Raw genomic sequence first — 7,112 nt, forward strand, 5'->3', positions numbered from 1 at the left:
TTGAAAAACCATTGTTAATATGATAATTTGCAAATTGCAATACATTCAATTAATCAAGAAAATCGACAACACTAGTTTAAACTGACTTCGTGTTTCCATCAATTACCTACACACATCTGTGTGTCAAATAGAGCATATCCTCGTTAGACATTCAAAGAACTTGATGGGTAAAGATAAAACAATCCAAAATAAATTTAATATCACAAAAATTAAATAAAATCATATCGTGAAATTCGAATCCATAACCCTTATAAAATCATAACCTTCCCTTTTTGCCCTTCAATCCATATAACCCTTGGGTTGAGAAATCTTTGTTTTTTAACTTTTCCTTGTGAACAGAGCCGTTCCTCTTTTCCTCATCACTTTTCAATCTCTCTCTCCTCAGTCTTTACCTCAGATTTTGATCAGTTTTGCAATTTGGTTCTTCTGTCTCCTCCAGGTGAGTTCTTTGATTTCCCCTAAATTAACAAATTGTATTTCTTGTAAAATTTTGATCTGTTTCAATAATTTTCGCTTTTGATTTTCTGCTTATGGATTTGTTGTTTCTTTCAATTTTCATTTTTGATTTTCGTTTTTGAATGGTAGCTACGTGACTTCTCTAATGGAAGCGGCTTCTGACCTCGGTTCTTCCGCCGTCGATCGTAGTTTTCCAGCGAACTCTTACTCTGACCTCAGTAATCGAGCTCAGCTTTCTGTTTCTCCCTCCTGGTTTGTTATCTCGCAGCTCATTTATCTCTCATTTAACATTTATTTATGAATTTGGTTGATTATAGTAGTTTTGATTGAACATGATTTGGATATTGTGCGAAATTTAGCGTTTTTTTTTATTTTTATGTTTATGATTTTGTTGATTTTTTTTTTTTTTTTTTTTTGGTTTGCAGCAAGATGACGAGACTTCTTTAATGGAAGCAAGAGGGTTTTAACTCTCCTCCCTTTTAAAATTCTTTTGGTTTTTCTGGTGTAAGTTATCGATGTTGCTCACCTCATGCTCTCTCCTCTAGGGCATAAATTGAAGAAAATGAAGAGAAATGAATCATAATTTTTGACCTCAGAGAAGGTCGGCCATGGCGGTTATCACTAGCTCCTGCGACGCCAGTTGGGATCGGCGACCTCCTAGCACCGGTGAAAGCCCTGCTTCTCCATTTCCTTCATTTATCCTCAAAAAAAATCATCAATCAAGGTGGTTCTTCTTCTCCAAATTTCTGCTGTAATCTTTGTTCAGTCTCGTTACTTATGCCCCCCTTTTTTTTTGTCATTATGAAATTGTATTTCAATTGACCAAATACCCTTTTTTTTTCCCGGGTTTGCTTTGTTGGTGATCTTATTGTTTGTGAAGTGTTCTTTGATACCGTATTAGGGTTAGATCTACTTTAGTTTGCTGTTGTTTTTTGTTTGCCAAATCATCAGAGAAGCAGAAAGGTTAAGAATTGTTTTCTTGAATGATTTAGCAAACTATGGCTATGGGGTTTGTAATTTTATTTATTTATTTATTTTTTGAAGAAATGGGGTTTGTAAATTTTGCAGAATGGTTTATGTGGGTTTCCTCTTTACAAAAAACAAAACATTTGAGAGTTCGATTTCACATTGTTGTTAAATTGATGTTAGCATAGTCAATTTAGGGTTCTACATTCAACTATTGTTTGATATTGGTACTTTCTCATCCCGTTTTTTTTTTCCCGCTTTTTCTGTATAATTACCATTGGGTTTCTAATTAGGAAGTCTGCCTAGAAAATGATGTTGGGGTGTTGAGGTTTGTACTTAATACTCTGTACAAACTACAAAACATGAAATTGGGTCAACAAAGACACATCCTTCATAGATTTCAATCATTTTATCCCAAATGCCATCTCTCTAGGTCGGAGAAGCTGTCTGTAAGAATATCAAACTATTGAAGCTTGTGAAAAGGTTTGCGACATTACTCACTCTTCTCTTGGTCCTAATGGTATCCCTCTGTTTTTTTTTACCTGATTTATGATGGAGTTGTTGTTTCTTTTCTGAAATTTGATATTTTTGCTGTTTTATTGACTGTTTTTTCGATTATTTAAGCTTTGTAGATGAACAGATTAACAGGGAAGATGGAGAACTTGAATTGGAACTGAATTGATAAGTAAAGTGACATTTTCCGCTCTTTACGACCTTTGAAAGAGCAGCATCAAGTGAGTTTCGCGCTCCTCCAAGGCCTTTAGTTTCCGGTATCTTTCTTGTTTATCTATGTTTAATCCATTTCTCATGTTTACTTGGGTGAATTTGAATTTTGGGTTTTGTTTATTTATGCAATTAGATTGAAATCATGTTTTTGGATGGGTATTTTTGGATATGTAGGTTGGGTATGTCAATCTGAAGATTTTGGATTATGATTGTTGAATCAATTTTTAGGGTTTCAGCCTTTTGTCCTTATATGTGCTTCTAACAAACATTTACTTGACCCAAGGGATGTTGTTTGGAGGATTAAGCTCTTTCATTTTACTCTATGATATTCTAACTGTCATAAAAGTGTGCCCTGACAGTAATGACTCGAGGCTTATCAGGTTATAGTAAGAGATAGATGAGAAAAAAAAGGTGTTGGTTGCTTTATCAGGCTATAGAAGGAGATAGATGATAGACAATGAAAAAAAATACCACAAAAAAAAAAAAAAAAAAAAAAAAAAAAAACCACCATAAGCCGAGCTGGTTGTTTTGTTTGGGTAAAACACCAAAAAAAAAAAACAAAAATCATTTATTTTATTCATTTAATTTAATTACTTTTCTTGATTAATGTTACTAGCTGTCTTTGATGTGACTAATATAGTGGCAGGTATAAAAATATCTAGACAGGAAGCTTTTCATTAGTATTGTAGAAGCTTATTAACAAACTCTCATAATAGAGAGGCCTTGAGAGTTTGCAACTCTGTAATTGTCGATAATTATGAAAAATTATTGTATGATACTTATGTTTGGTAATGTAAGATTATATGGGATTTACATCATTTGGTTCTCCACCTTGTTCAGATCGGCGGGGTGGCAGCGGTGGGGGATATTTTGAGAATCAGGTAGAGTACGAAAATGGTTTTGCAAAGAGCCAGAGACGCACCACAAGGGTTGGTCCTTGACTTTCAGATAATTTGCAAAACAGGTAAGTACTACCTTCTTGGTCCAAACAATTAATATTAGTTGATACTTCTGCTACGATAAAAAGGCTGTTATACTAACTTGACATTATGTCTGTTATTTCGTAATTAGGTATGTGTATTGGAAAGGATTTTGTTGTTTCATTAAACGGTTGTATCATGTGCTTTCGAATGTGGAGCTTGCTTGTACTATTTTTAAATATTTCGCTATGCTCTTCCCTCTCTCACAAAGTTAGTTCTGTGTTTTTGGGTTTATGTGTTTTCCCCCTTATCAAATTTGATTCAGTCTTCGCTATATAACATTGCTTGATTTATCACTATTTTCTGTTGCTTGCAGATTCATCTTTTGATGGAGTTCACATTGCTCGACCATGTTTTCTAAAATTGTGCGAGTAATTTTTTATGGATAATTGGACATTGATTGTCCTATTTGGTCCAAGGTAAAGCATTATTTGGATTTTGTTTATTTATGCAATTAGATTGAAATCGTGTTTATGGATGGGTATTTTTGGATTTCTGTTTAGAGTAGCTTAAAAAATTGATTTTAGTTGGGTAATTAGATCCAAATAATGTTGTATCGGGTTGAAAAATAAGCTGCAGATTATGTCTCCAATATGAAAATTTAACAATGTCTGAACTTTAGTAAGCACTTACCTTAGGTTGTTTGTCAGCTCGCAATTCAGTCAATTTTCATTGATAACTAAGCTTCTTTTTTTTTTTTTTTTTTTTTTTTTTTTGGTAAGAGATAACTAAGCTTATATTTTACCACTCTGAGCTTCTTTATAATGTATAGGTTTGAGTTAATATTCCAGAAATCAATTTAAGGCTTTGTTTGTATCATAATTTGAGATTTGAACATACAGTTTATCATTATTCTTTTTAACTAATGAGTTGATTGTAACTATGTGGGTCTTTTTTGTGATATGTGGAAAATTACTGCTCTGAACTGCATTATATGTATTCATTGAATTGTAATTATATTCCAGAGCTTAATGCTGAGTAGTGAGCATTGTTTAGGTAGTCAGTCGTGGCAACATGGATCAACTCTTTCCATTATTTTACTGGATTTATGTTAGTGTCTCAAAAAGATAATTTAGTGATTGATTAATTGTTGTCTGGTACTTTCAATTTAAAATATTTTACGGAAAACTTTGCTGAGTTTGTTTCCAGTTAACAATATAGAATATGGAATTTGTTGCTTGAGATTATAAGAAAGATGATCATACACATAGAAACCTCGCAACTCTTCGTGGTCACTTTGATTGCGTGAGATGGGCCAATGTGATCGTCATGTGGCATCAGGGTCTGATGGTCAAGTACTTTTAATTTATGAGATGAAACCTGGTCCCAGGGCTTAAGGTACCTACTATGCTCTAGCTGGCTTTTTAGTGAACTTACTGAGAGTAGTTTTATTTCTAACTTGGGTATCTCTTGTCACCCTTAAGCTTAACTTGGATTCCTCCTTTTTTTTGTCTCTTATAAACTTTTGCATTTATGATCTTAGAGTTACTCTTGAATCTTGATTCTTCCAAGAAAACAATAACATATGAAATCTAATTCACCTGATCTATTGCATCTCCCTCTATAAGCTTAGGTAATATAACACTTTGTATAAGAACATACTTGACTATCAAGAAGTGGCTTTTCCTTGCATCGAATGGTTAACAACAAATATTGATTAGATAGGCACAAACTATGATTCAGCCTAGCTTTCTATTAAAAAAAAAAAAGGATTTCTTTTAGCATTTTTGGAATAGTGTGACCTTGGTTAAGTAATTTATATTGTTAGTCGAAAGATATTATAGCTTTTGTTGCTGCTGTGCATGATTGAAAGTGATTATTTGGTTAATTGGTCTGCTTGCTGCAGGTTTTAGAGAGGATCATGAATGAAATGCAAAGATTTGGGTTCCAAAGTAAATGGTGGATTGAGTCTCCTTTGAAGGTGGTTGAGGCAACCACGTATATCAGATATTCAAGTATCGGGCACCATTGGTGGAGGAAATTTTTGCTAATAAAGAAACAGAGTTGAGAGAATGCTTTAATGGTTTCGACTATAATTAGTTTACTAGGGTAATTAATTTATTAAACAAGGGTGATGTAGCCCATTTGTTGTTCGTTTTTGTAGTTAATAACCATTTATGTGGTAATATGTTCTATTTTTAACCACTTTTCTAAAGAAAAATGTACATGAAAAAAAATTCAATAGTCAATAACATTTCCTCATTTTTTTGTAAAAGAATAAATTTACTTAATTTCAAAGAGTTACATTTTCATTAATGTAATCAATTAGTATGAAGGATAATGCTTTGGAATGAGTTTAATTTTTAGCAAAAGTAATAAGGTGTTTGCAATTAGTTTAGTTTTTAGAGTTTTAATCGATTATTATTGGATGCTTTAAAGTGTAAGTGTAACCCATTGTGAGAATACTTTTCCTTGGGAAATGATTATGGCTTTTTGATGAAAGCGGGGTAGCCTATTAGAGCATCTCCAATGGCAAGCTACAATGCTTTGTAGCTTGTTTTTCCACATAAATTTCTAAGCTACAACACTTTTTAAGCAACAACTTGTTTCAATGGTAAGCCACAACATATTGCAGTTTGCAAAAAAATAAAGTTTTAAAAAAAAAAATAGATAATTATACACATGTTCCAATATGAATGGAGATTATTTGTCTCTTTTTCAATCAAGCATGTAGCTTGGTTGGGCTACAATTGCTAGCATGTTGCTCAAGTTTTTATTCTCCAATGGTAAGCATGTAGCTAGGAACTTTATTTAAATTGCAAGCAAGTCCTTATAATTGAACCATTGGAGATGCTCTTATCCAAAGACATTGATTTAAGATGAAAGGATAGTCTTTTGTCCAATGTATGAGTTTTGAGTAAGGATAACTTATTAACCATCAATTTGTCATCTTTATTCATTCAGTTATGTGTCTTATGTATTATTGGTAAGAAAAGTGATGAACAAACTATTTTATGGGTGACGTAATTTGTATACAATTTTAAGAGTGAGTATATTCTTTAGATGAGCAAACAATTTAGGAGTGATAATTTATTTAAAGGTGAGGTTCGGTCAGTGGTTACTTAAGAAGTTCGGCTAGGGGTTACTTGAGGGTTTAGTTAGAGGTTGCTTGAGGGGTTACTCAATCCGGGGTTACTTGAGGGGAGGGGTTACTCGAGGGGTTCAATCATGGATTACTCGAGGGGTTACTCGGTCAGAGATTACTTGAGGGGTTACTCGATAAGGAGTAACTCAAGTCGTAACCCCTGACCAGGTAACTCGAGTAACCTCAGCAATTCGAGTAACCCCTCACCGAAAAAATTGAGTAATCCTGGCTACTCAAGTAACCCCATACCGAGAAACTCGAGTAATCCTTGCTGCACGGTAGAACATGCTGCATATAAAAATTTATGATTTTATAATATAAAGTATAGTTAGTGGGATATATTTATTTGTTCATAGGAGAGAGAAATAATGATTTTATAATATAAAGTATAGTTACTCGGTCAGGGGTTACTCGGCCAAGGGCTACTCGAGCTACTCGGTCAGTGGTTACTCGAGTTACTCGGTCAGGGGTTATTTAAGGAGTTCGGTCAGGGGTTACTTGAGGGTTACTCAATTAGGGGTTATGACAGGCTAAAGTCGTATCACCTAATCAAAAGTATTACCTAAATCCTCTAACTAAAGTAGATAGGGAAGTAGGGTCGAATCCACATGGAAACTGGTCTTTCTACTCCTAATTAATTAATATAATCTAAATTATTAAAGTAACCAATTTGTTGTTTGTAATGTGAAATTATACTACGAAGATTAAGTTTAGGGAGAAAGTCGATAATAAGAAGGCCTAGGGTCATAGGTTCACCAATAATTAATATTCCGGGATAAAACATAATAATTAATAATCAACATTGCACAAATAACATGATTAACAGGCTCTTGCAATTTATTAACCAACATAGATCTAACAGGCTCTCGCAATTTACTAGATCTAAGTTCCTACTGAAA

At 33.5% G+C, this 7,112-nt stretch overlaps 1 long non-coding RNA gene across 6 annotated transcripts; it reads left to right on the forward strand.

Moving 5' to 3' along the window:
• Positions 1-279: 279 nt before the first annotated feature.
• LOC145570183 (uncharacterized) lies at positions 280-5,360 on the forward strand. Of its 6 annotated transcripts, none has more exons than XR_014096402.1 (7): positions 280-439; positions 586-708; positions 882-1,905; positions 2,047-2,192; positions 2,989-3,112; positions 3,445-3,547; positions 4,975-5,360. It is a non-coding gene; the product is annotated as an uncharacterized LOC145570183 (long non-coding RNA). The 6 variants fall into 6 exon arrangements; XR_014096404.1 differs by having other exon boundaries at positions 2,055-2,192; XR_014096403.1 differs by having other exon boundaries at positions 882-1,180; positions 1,856-2,192.
• The last annotated feature ends 1,752 nt before the right edge of the window (positions 5,361-7,112 follow it).

This window comes from Chenopodium album, chromosome 12 (assembly GCF_948465745.1).
Source record: "Chenopodium album chromosome 12, dcCheAlbu1.1, whole genome shotgun sequence".
NCBI lineage: Eukaryota > Viridiplantae > Streptophyta > Magnoliopsida > Caryophyllales > Amaranthaceae > Chenopodium > Chenopodium album.